We start from the raw sequence: 12,617 nt of genomic DNA, 5'->3' as shown, positions 1-12,617 counted from the left end.
TCCCTCTCTCTCTCCTCCTCCCCTGCTTGTGCTCTCTCTTTCTCTCAAAAATAAATAAACATTAAAAAAAAAAAGGAAAGATGTTCCACATCATATGTCATCAGGGAAATACAAATTAGAACAACAATAAAGTACAAGTACACCTATTAGAATGACCCAAATCCATAATACGATCCATGAGAATACTAAATGCTGTTGAGGATCTGGAGCAACAGGAACTCATACCATGCTGAGAGAAATGCAAAATGACACAGCCACGTTGGTAGACGGTTTGGAGATCTTTTATAAAACTGAACATGCTCTTAACATTTGATATAGCAGTCATGCTCCTTGGTATTTACCCACAGTAGCTGAAAACTTACGTCCACATAAAAACCCACACACAGATGTTTGTAGCAGGTTTATTCATGATAGGCAATCCTTGAAAGCAACCAAGATGTCTTTAGTAGATTAATGGATAAATAAATAGTGGTACATCCAGACAATGCAATATAATTTAGAGCTAAATAGAAATGAGCTATCAAGCCATGAGAAACATGAAGGAAACTTACATGTATATTAAAAAAGTGAAGAGGCTGATCTGAAATGTTATGTACTGTATGATTTCAATGATAGGAAGTACTGAAAGAGGCAAAATTATGGAGACAGTAAAAAATCAGTGGTTGTTGGGGTGTCTGGGTGGCTCAGTCGGTTAAGCGTCTGGCTTCAGCTCGGGTCATGATCTCACAGTTTGTGAGTTCAAGCCCCACGACAGGCTTTGTGCTGACAGCTCGGAGCCTGGAGCCTGCTTTGGATTCTGTGTCTCCCTCTCTCTCTGTTCCTCCCCCGCTTGCACTCTGTCTCTGTCTCTCTCTCTCTCAAAAATAAATAAAGGTTAAGAAAAAGTTTTTTAAATCAGTGGTTGTCGGGATTGGGGTTGGGAGTAGGATGGGAGAGATGAATAGGCAGAGTACACAGGATTTTTAGGGTAGTGAAAATACTCTGTATAATAGTGTAATGATAAATACGTGTCATTATACATTTTCTAAACACAGAGAACATACAATACTAAGGGTGAAAACTGAAGGATGGACTTTGGGTGATTATGATGTGTCAGTGTGAGAACATCCTTAGTAAAAAATTTACCATTCTGGTGAATGATGTTGATAATAGGAAAGGCTATACATATTTTGGGGCAGACGGTGTCTGGGAAAATTTCTGCATCTTCCTCTGAAGTTTATTGTGAACCTAAAACTGCTCTAAAAAATAAAGTCTTTACTTTTAAAAAGAGCATAATTGCATTAATAATTTTACCACAGTTACATGCAAATGAGGAGTGAGAAAAACTAAATGTTTAAGATGGACTCAATTCTAATTTTTTCATAACATAACTGCCTTAAGAGAAGAAATCAATTATTCAATATTCAATTATTCACTTGTAAGGAACTGATTTTCAATGGCTTGTTTTATTGAATTCCTTCAAGTATTTATAAAATTATAGTTGTTAAAGTTCAATCTTCAATTTGATTTCTTTGTTAAAACATATCTGTCATCTATCTCATGTCGGTGTCTTTGCCTGATAGTCTCCCACTGCACTACCATGGGGAAACAGTAATCCAATGCAGTGGTTTATCATTTCAGTGCCTGTATACCTCTGACCAAGCACTATTTGGAAAAATAAAATCATGCAGATAGATACCATTGGGAAATTATGGCATCTGGTCTCTTCTGTACCATCCATGTTGCCAAGTGATCCTTCTAGATTTCCTGAATCATTCCCTCAGTAGTGTTTTCTGAGGGCCTACTCTCTCACATGCCCTCTGCTAGAATGCTAGGGGGAGCACAGAAGTTCACAAAAATAGAATAATCTTTCCTTCCCTAGAGAGTGTCATCTAGTCTAGTGAGTGAGAAAGCTGTAAAACAAATAATCACACAGATCCATGTAAAGTATATATCGAGTGATGTATGTTATGAAGGCATGGTAGAAGATGACATAATAACTTGTAGAAAAGGGACTTGTCATCTGCATGGAAATCAGGGAAGATTCCCCTGAAGAAACACCACCATTGTATCCATTGTCCATAGGGTTTATCTCACAACCTTATTCCTATAATTTCCATGATCTCTCTTAGACCTCACACTTTACTGAGAAAATTTAAAACACAAGAAGAAAACTCTATTAGTTATGTACTAAAAAACCCCCAAAAGCTTGTGTTTGCTATAATCTCTTTTCTGCCTGTGATACCAGGGGGGAAAAATGTCCTCTTTAATGTAAATCTAGTCTTGTCTAATTCCCCTTACCCATATCACATTTTTCTTATAATTTTTTTCTCCATTAAAAAATTAAGTTTAATTGACATATTAAATTGAACATTTAAAGAGTACAGTTTGATGTTTTGACCTGTGAAGTCTTTACCACAGTCAAGGTAGAGAGCAACTCTATCACCCGCAATCCTTTCCTTGAACCCCTTTGTCCTCTCTCCTTTCCTCCTTTTCCAGGATTACACATCTCCTCTGTGTTGATACCCCCAGGTGACCATTAATGTGTTTTCTATCACTATAGATTAGTTTACATTTTATTGAATTTTATGTAAATTGAAACACACAGTTTTAACTCTTCTTAGTTGACTTCTTTCACTGAGCATCATTAATTGGAGATTCACTGATGTTGCTAGGAACAATTGTGTATAAGTTTTTATGTAATTATGTTTTTTTTTCCCCTTTTGGGAAAATACCTAGGGTTCGAATGGCTAGATTATATTAATAGGGATATGTTTAATTTTTAAAGAAACTACCAAACTGTTTCCCAAAATAGTTGAACAATTTTATATTCTCACTAATAATAAGTGAGAGTTCTTATGTCTACATCTTTGTTAACACTTGGTATGGTAATGTTTTCAATATTGATTTTTCTTGTAATTTTTATTTTTATTTTTCTAATGATTAATGATGTTGAGCATCTTTTCTTGAACTTATTTGTCATCCATGTATCTTCTTGGATGAAGTTTTTGTTCAAATATTTTTACCACCTTTTATTGGGTTGTTTGATTTCTTACTGAGTTTTGAGATTTTATATATTTATATATATATATATATATATATATATATATATATATATATATATATATTTGCAAATATTTTCTCCCAATATATACCTTATTTGCCAGAGTCCAGCTCCAGCAGGTCCAGGGGTTCCCAAAGGATGAACGGCGTTGGTGAAAAAGTGAAAATAAAACAAAACAAAAATAAAAATAAAAACAAAAAAACTAAAATAAAAAGCTAAAATAAAAAAATAAAATAAAAATGGACACAGACAACAGCAGTGTGTTGAACTGGCTGATTTATTGCAGTAAATGTGGCATTAGATATGCTAGTGATTTCCTTGTAGCATACATCATCTATGTTTTTCTAACATTACCTAATTTTGAAAATGTTCCTATGTATAAACGACCTTTAAGAAGTAACATGGTGATTTTCCCCTAACTTTCCCACATACCCTTTGATTATAGATTAATTTCTTACATTATTCCATTATGCATCTGCGTTTATCTATAATCTACAAAGCAATTTGTTTTGCTGTTCTCGTGAAAGGCCCTCCATTTCTCAACACCTCAAGTGGAACAGTTACAGGGACATGACCTTCTAACCACATGAGGCCAGAAGAACAATGTGTTTGCCTCGGTCCGAGGTGCCAGAAAGGGGCTGAAAAGGCCCTAGAAACCCATGCCCCATACATTCTGAGAGAGACAATGCACCTAGGAACCAATGAACCATTCTGTAGCTTAACTGACTAGGCTCAGTCATCATCTGGAATGCCTCCAGGGGGCCAGGTGGGTCTAGGGGTTGAAGTTACCTGTGCCCAGAGATACACTCCTTAGTTGCCGGAGTGAGGCTTTCAAAATCCATATGTCTCTCCTTTACAGGCCCTCTTTGCTGGCAAATGTATGAGGCTATCCTTCCTGTAAGTAGAGGAGTCTCCAAGGGGAATGGCAAGGGCTTGCGGAACCTTAGATTCTTCCCTAATGGTTCTTTTCCCAGGGGGCCTGCCGAGGGCAATTCCCCAACAGACAACACCCCAGGTACTTTTAAGGCTAAATTACCTAAAAGCGGGAGGACAAGAAGCTTCACTGTCGGCGGGCCGCCCTGCAGTCACCAGTCCATCCACAGCCCGGGCCCTGCCACTCAGGCTGGGTAGCTTGGCTTCCAGCACTTATTATTTTATTCTCTTACCAGTGTGTTTTGTACAGTAGGAGCTTTTAATTTTGATGAATACCACTTGGTCATTTTTTCTTTTTGGACCATGTGTTATCTTAGAAATCTTTGTTTAATACAAAGCAACAAAGATATTTGCTTATGTTCTTATCTAGAATCTTTGCAGTTTTAGATACTATGTTTAACTCAAATTCATTTGAGTTAATTTTTGCATGAAGTAAGAGGCTTGGAGATTCCCTTCCCTTCCCTTGCCTTCTTCCCTTCCTTCTCCTTTTTCTTGTATGTGAATATCCAGTTGCTTAAGCACAGTTTTTGGCAAAGATTAGCCTTTTTCCATTGAATTGCTTTTGCATTAAATTTTAGAAATGCTTACTTTGTAATGCCTATATGATATTCAAGGGGTATGGCCAGTCAGTAGTTGAGTTTACATTTTCAAGAGAAAAGAGAGAACATGTTTGGGGAACTTTATTAGGTAAATGGTAATTGAATATGTGAGAACAGATGATGTAATCAAAGAGGAAAATGTACAATGAGAAAAGAAGAGAGAAGTGAGAAGAGTAGACAGAAAGAAAGGAGGGAGAATTAAGAAAGCTTAATTTTTTTCAACTTGCAATAACTTTATTTGTTATTGTGAAATAGATAGACTATTGGGACCTTTTTTCTATTTTTTAGTTAAACTTTGTGTGTTGGAATAATTGTAGATTCACATGCTGTCATAAGTAATGATATGGAGATGCCATGTATCTTTTATCCAGTTTCTGTCAATAATAATATCTTATAATCTATAGTACAGTGTCATAAGCAGGGTATGGGTATTGATATAGAACACTTCCATCAGTGTAAAGAAACTTAATATTGTTTTTTTATAGTCATACCCACTTTCTGCCATCCCTGCCCACTTCTTAACCCCTGGCAACCACTAATCTGTTGACATTTCAAGACATTTATGTAAATGGGATTATACAGTATCCCATTGGTACCAGTATCTCTTGGTATTGGCTTTTTATACTCAGCATAATTCTCTGGAGATTCATCCAGATTGTTGCATGTATCAATAATTGCTTCAACTTTATTGCTAAATAATATTCCCTAGTACGGATGTATTACAGTTTGTTCAACCCGTCACCCATTGAAGGGTGCCAGGGTTGTTTCTGCTATGGGGCTGTTACAAATAAAGCTGTTATAAACTATCATGTATAGGTTTTTATGTGAACATAAGTTGTTGTTGTTGTTGTTGTTGTTGTTTTATCCTTTCTGGGATAAATATTCAGGAGTACATTTGCTGGGTCGTATGATAGTTGCAAGTTCAGTTTCTTAGGAATCCAGAAATCTTGATATTTTCTTTTAAAGAGAAGATATGGGAGGAGGTTTTAAGAGGTTAGATGGTGGTTATTGTGATAATGCTGATGGAAAAATACCTCCTTAGATTTTTGTGCTACTTATAATATATAGTTTATAGATAAGACAAAATTCAAGTTTAATTTTTATTAATAATATTTTCCATCATTTAAATATAGATAATTAACAAAACAATAAATAATAAATCAAACTCTGATTTGTAGCATTTGCCAATCTTCATGACGTAGATCCTCCTGCTGTAACTATATCAAGCTGTGATTTGATCTCCCCAAGCATGGAATTGGGAAGAGATACTTATTAGCATACATTTATGTAGTGTTTTCAACATACAAATGCAATAGACAACCTCAAGAGCATAGATGATAGTCCATTACAGTAAGATAATTAGGAAGTAATTATTTTGAATATTTGTTGCCTTTAACTGTAAGTTTATATAATTTAATTTTTAATAATCGCTGTGCTTTACACACAACTTTGCAAAGTTCCAAAACAAAAAATTAGCAATCAGCTCTCAAATACTGGTATGTGTTGGCTTCAGAAAACCACTTAATATTTTTCTCCTCTTGGACCTCACTAATTTTCTTCCATATTTTCTATGTGTTATATACTATACTTAATTTTTCTACCAGCTTAGCTCCTAAAATGATCTACTTCTCTTACCCAGGCAATATTTTTATTGGGAATAGTTTCTTTCAAAATATTATAATGTTTGGGTTTTTTCTTGATTATATGACTCATGTGTATTCACTATTGATAATTTGGAAATATGAAGATGAATATAAAAATCACCAATAATTTTATCACCTCTCTAATAATAATTTCTGAAGAACATTGAAATTTTATTCTATGTCTAGTCTTAGCTACAGAGAACTAAATAACAATTTGATCTTTGATCACTTCTTTCTTAGCCTAAAACTATTCCCCACGTATTTCTTTCCAACAGTACTGAGATTAAATTTGCAGCAGCAACATGCCTGTCTCGAGGTGTTGGAATACTTCATCTGAACAAGTTATGACCATTCTGTTTTGTTAGTCTCCTTTGTGACTGGCGATGGCTGAGTGACCCAAATCAGTCCAATGAGCAAATGGGCAGGGATGGAGATGTAATTCTGGGAAAGCTTTTCCTTTCCTGATAAAAGTTGATTGATGTATACAATAAATGCAATTTCTCCATTTTCCTATCTTAAACATGAGTGTCTGGAATTGCCCCAGTTGCCTAGAGTGGATGAAATGACAAACACAGAGGAAAAGGCAAATAGCGTTTCAGAAATGCCAACTGTGACAGCTTTGAGCTACTGAACTGAAGCTGAAAGCTTCCTGCCTCTAGAATTTTTTTTAGGAGAGAAGCAAAATACTTTATGCATTTAATCCACTATTGATAAAATATTCCTACCTGATATGCCAAGCCTCCTTCATTGCCTTTTTTTTCTTTTATTGCCTGAACTTCAGTGGTACTGAGCTACACCCTTTTGTACTTTCATGCTTTTGCTTACATTGGCCTCTCAGACTAGGATGTGCTTTTTCTTCTTGATTTCTTAGCTTTCAGAATAAGATAAAGTATCATTTTCTACATTACTATTTTGACTCTTCATTCAGTCCCATCCCAGTAGGATTGAAAATGCTTTCCCTTTCAGTCCTTATTGTACCTTGTCTATATCTTTATCACAGTGCCTGCTGCATTCACATTTATATCTGCACTCCAGATTTCCTTTAGCAAAGTGTTTCTCAACCTTTTTCTTTTTTCTTTTTTAATTATTGCCTTTGTTAGAGCCTTTTGGGACAGATTTCCCTCCTAATCGTCCCATCCCCTGTGAAATTATAATAACACCAATATACTCTGTTTATACACTGTATGTATATCTGTGTTTTACACTCTAAAAAAAGACTAAGATTTTCTTCACCCCTAGAAGAAGCAATTTTTGTCCCTTTTGAGGCAATAACACCCCTGTTGAGAATGTATGCTATGATACAATACCTGATTCTATTAGGCATTTTATAGACATTTGTTGAACTAATGAAGTAAGTGATCTTGACTTTTAGAAACTTAACACAAACACCATATCTACACAGGGTGAACAGACGAAAGCAAAAGGAAACTTTCCTAATTTATTCTCACATCCTGCTCCTGAGCTCTACTACTCCCTTTCATCTATATGAAACTGTTGTTTCAGATAGAATTAAAGGTAGCCAGACTCCAAAAGGCTAAAGCAAAATGGAAATTATTGTGATGGGAAAGATTGGGTATAATTTTAACTTCAGACAGAGTTTGATCCAGAACCTCAAAAATGTCACCAACACCATCTTTTCTCAGTCTTTCAGGTCCACTCTGTTGTCTAACTTTATTTGACTTATGCTCAGAGCCGTCCCTCTTGGTTGCAGAATGATTTCTACTAGCCCCCTGGGTTACATCATTCTAGATTTATCTTCAAGAGCCAAGAGAAAGAGGCTTTGTTCTACGAGGGAAAATTATATTGCATTTTATTTTATTGCTTGGGGCATGTGCTAGTCATTGGATCAACCCCTGTAGCCTGGGAATAAAAGACAGCACTGGGCTTCATTGCTATATTCTGGGGAGAGATTGGATTTAGAATTTAGGAATAAGGACTGGTGAATGGCAAGAATGGACTGTTGAATAAGAACTGAAATTTTTGGAGGCACAGGGATAGAGCAATACCAAATGGGGATCATTTCAGTTGGGCTGTGTTGCGGGCTGAGTCGCATCCTTCACAAGACTCATGTGTTGAAGTCTTAACCCTAGCACTTGAGAATAGGATGGCATTTGGAGATAGAACCTTTGAGGAGATGATTAAAGTGAAATGAAATCATACAGATGGACCCTAATTATATATGACCTCATTTTAAAAAGGAGATTAGGTTACAAACACACTCAGAAGAAAGACCATATAAGGACACAGCGGGGAGACGATCATCAACAAGCCAAAGAAAAAAGGCCTTAGAAGAAACTAACCTTGCCAACACCTTGCTATCAGACTTCTTGCCTCCAGGATCATGAGAAAATAAACTTGCATTGCTGGAGCCACCCCAGTCTGTAGCACTTTGTTATGGTGCCCTAGCAAACCGATACAGGATGAGTATCTTAAGAAAGGGGGACAGCGTGCTCACTGACTGCAGAATTAATTCTGCTTTTTAGTGTCTGTGAAATGAGAAGACGTTAGCAGTGGTTCAGAGGTGCTCTTGGCTAAGGGAGGTTATTATACTGGGATATGTTCTCAGTTTTTGCTCCAAGGTACTCTCACTGCAAAGGTAAATTGACATTTAAGGCCTTTTCTGAGGTAAATTGTAATGATGAATTTTGACATCTCAATCCACTTAAATTGGGTCCCTTTAAATGCTGCCAGAGTGGAGATTATTTTTGGTCAGTTTTTCTTTTATAATCCTCCAAGGGTCAAACTTGGTGCTTTGAGTAGTAGGTACAACTACCAAGTTTAAGGGCAAAGTCAATAAATAGTCTAGTGGCTGAGAAGGGATGAAGGCCTTCTGTCTTCCTTGAAACTCTGAGCAGAGGCAGAACATAGAGTATCTTCAAAAATGCTAAAAGTTGTCTTTTATGGCAGCTCTCTTTATTTTGCATGTTTAATTGAAATCTGCATTTGTAAGCTTCTTTTTTGGATACAGATTTCTTTAGGCATTGTGTCTGGTGGTTAAAGGGACTGCTCTTAGTATGAAATAGACCTTGGTTTATGACCTCATTTGACACTAGTCAGTTGTGAAAGTGGTGAAGAAAGTTGTTTAAACTCTATTCCTCTTATTTCTAAAATCGAGATCCTAATAGGACGCCCCCCACAGAACTTCTGTCAGGATTGAATGTGATAATGCTTACAAACCAGCTGGCATGATACTGGGTTTATATTAAGGGCTCTGTAATGCTTGTGTACAATAATAAGAGTAGCACAGAATACCATAGACATTTTGGTCATAGAGGTGAAAGAAAATGACCTTTTTTTTTTTTTTCCCAAGCACCATTCAAGGAACACAGAGAAGGATGCTTATCAAGCGTGTATTTACAGCCAGGAGTATGTCCAACTCTCTTATGTGTAAAACAATCAACTTTTATTATTTCAAGGATAGAGCCAAATGATGCTGAAATAGGCCCATGCTTGACACGTCTTTGGTTGGTTTGGGTTTGTTTGCTTTCTTTATTGGTAGCTGATTATCTTTTTCTGGAATATTAGTTTCTTAATTAGTTTCCTTGAAATTCAGGGAGGTTCCTTCTGGGCTCTCCTGCCTGCCTTATACCCCGCTTCAATCTCTTCTGCAGTGGCGTCTTTTGGTGAAGTTTTCAGCCTTCTCTCCTTCTAGTTTTGAGGTCTGCAGCAACTTGCTGCTGTACTTTCTGGCCTTTTCTTGCTTTTTAAAGCTCATAGGGAAACCAATTGAATTTCATTGTCTTTTGGTCTTGAATAATAAATAAAAGCAAGATAAGAAATTGATTGTAGTAATTGTAGTTCAAGTAAGCAAAACTTTGGGGTATATAAAAGATGATTGAGTTGGACAAATCCTTCAATTCTCATTGTCATAAATATTTTATGTCAGCTATTTCAGATTAAGGCTTTTTACATATTAATTTTGTGTAGCTGTTTTAAATTAAGGGACCATATGACATGATATGGGCATATAAAGATATATATATTTGTATTTTTAAATTATTATATAGGTATACATCTCTTTCTATATGTTCATGTCCATATACATACATGTATATATGTATGTATAAGTATATATACACGTGCATGTGTACATATATATAGTATCCCAGCTACACAGCAGGTACTCAATGCATGTTTAGAAAATGTGGTATAAATCCTGAGGTACATGTCACTGCTGTGTGGTTGGTAGCTAACAAATATTGAATGGTCTTAAATCTGGAGCCAGTAAATCTGATCGAGAATACTTGTAGTGCTAAAGAGTGGAGAGACAGCCATGGCAGGTTAGAGATAGCACTGAGTTTGGAGTGATTAGATCTGGGATTCTAATGATCCTAAATTAGAAAAAAATAAGCATAATGTGTTTCTCATGAGTCTTTTTGGGCATTCAATGTGAAAATTTAAGGTGGGGGATTATCCACATATGATCCAACACATGTCATTGGTGATGAATGGTTTAATACATGTAAAAGTGAATATCCAGGATGATGTATTATATTGGAAAGAAACTGTGGTAGGAAGTGGAAGAAGTTAGCTCCCAATTAGCTACCATATAAATAATGAGTTTGTGACAAATGTTTTGTTTTCCTAGGCCTTGGTCCTGTCATCTATTTGAAACAAGTCTGGATAACAAAGGATTTTCTGGGTCATATCTAAGGACATTACTCCTCTGAGGTTCTAAGATTCTGTCTTTGCCTTGTGGTGAGCGTGTTGATGTGTGATGACAGGCCATGTGGCTGGGAGATGGTAGGAGAATGGAGCAGAGGAGGAGGCCTTAAAATCAGCTGTGTAAGTTAGTGTGGCAATATAGAAAGCATATAGGTCCAAGAGTTTAAAGTATCCAGGTTCTAATCCTACCTATACAGATTTGGAGGAATCACCTGATTTCTTCAGCCTCACTTTTCCTATCTATAATTAGACCATTTCCATTGACACGATTCTCACCTCATTCCAAACTCAGTAGTCATGGCACCCCTCAATAATTGAAGTAGCCAGGTAACGTGGTAAAGACAGCTACATTTGGGATGCTTATTTTTCATCTTAGATACGTTTTTCTATAGTTTTGTTGTTTTATTTCCAAAACTTTCCATAGTTTCATTGCCTTGTATAAAACAGCATGGTGGTTCAGAGTGAGGGGTCTGGAGACAGTCTGCCTGGGTTTGAATTTCACTTTCATTACTTATAAGCATATGATGTGACTAGACATTTTACTTAGGCAATCTTTGCCTCATTTCCCTCATGTTTAAAGTGGCCACGATTATAGTATCACCTTTCAGGATTGTCATGAGGAGTTAATGAGTTAAAAAATGAAGAGCTTGGAATGGTTCCTGATACATCATAAGTGCTTAATAAATGTTAGTTATTACCATCTCCATTTCTGTATCCATTCTGTTACCATACTATGTCCATTTCTAACTTGAAAGCCTATTTTAAAAAAAATTTGATGTTTCTATTTATTTTTGAGACAGAGAGAGACAGAGCATGAGGAGGGGAGGGGCAGAGAGAGGGGGAGACACAGAATCTGCAGTGGGCTCCAGGCTCTGAGCTGTCAGCACAGAGCCTGAAACAGGGCTCAAACTCACGGAGTGTGAGATTACGACCTCAGCTGAAGTCAGACGCTCAACCAACTGAGCCACCCAGGTGCCCCTTGAAAGCCTAGTTTTAAAACCAAGATGGTTCAATATTTCCTTTTTAACTATGAGAAGAAACATGCAATGCTACCTTTCTCCCTCTCTCTCTTCCTCCCTGTCCCCCTTCCCCTCCCTCCACTCCTTCCTTCCTTCTTTTCTTCCTTCCTTCTTTCCTTCTTTCCTTCCTTCCTTCCTTCCTTCCTTCCTTCCTTCCTTCCTTCCTTCCTTCCTTCCTTCCTTCCTTCCTCTCTTCTTTCCTTCCTTTGCCTGAGCCTAGTGTGTCTTTTCTTCTTATTGGTGAAAAGCTGGTGGGAATTTTTGAAGGCTTTGCAGGAAAGAAGCTTATCTTCTGTGGGATCAGAATTTAAACCAACATCCAACTAGTTTGGTCAGTGCTATGATTTTGTCTCAGATTCCCAAAACATTTCTACCTGATATTTTGTGAATTTTCATGCCCCTATTACCCAAAGGGAGACTAAAATATTTGGAAGAGGCATATGTGCCATTGTCTTTGGTCTCAAGCTGGAACACTGGTATTTCACACCCTTCTGGGTTTCTCTTTTTTTTTTTTTTTTTTTTAACGTTTATTTATTTTTGAGACAGAGAGAGACAGAGCCAGAGCACGAACGGGGGAGGGTCAGAGAGAGAGAGGGAGACACAGAATCTGAAACGGGCTCCAGGCTCTGAGCAGTCAGCACAGAGCCTGACGCGGGGCTCGAACTCACATACCGCGAGATCGTGACCTGAGCCGAAGTCGGCGCCTAACCGACTG

The 12,617-nt window shown here is 36.9% G+C and overlaps 1 long non-coding RNA gene across 4 annotated transcripts in view; it reads left to right on the top strand.

Moving 5' to 3' along the window:
• Positions 1 to 12,617, top strand: part of LOC131487729 (uncharacterized) — a 731,038-nt gene that overhangs the window by 414,446 nt on the left and 303,975 nt on the right. The window lies entirely within an intron of this gene.

Source organism: Neofelis nebulosa, chromosome 10 (assembly GCF_028018385.1).
Source record: "Neofelis nebulosa isolate mNeoNeb1 chromosome 10, mNeoNeb1.pri, whole genome shotgun sequence".
In the NCBI taxonomy this organism is placed as follows: Eukaryota; Metazoa; Chordata; class Mammalia; order Carnivora; family Felidae; genus Neofelis; species Neofelis nebulosa.
The sequence above is the reverse complement of the archived record's forward strand: the minus strand, read 5'-3'. Positions and strand labels throughout refer to the sequence as shown.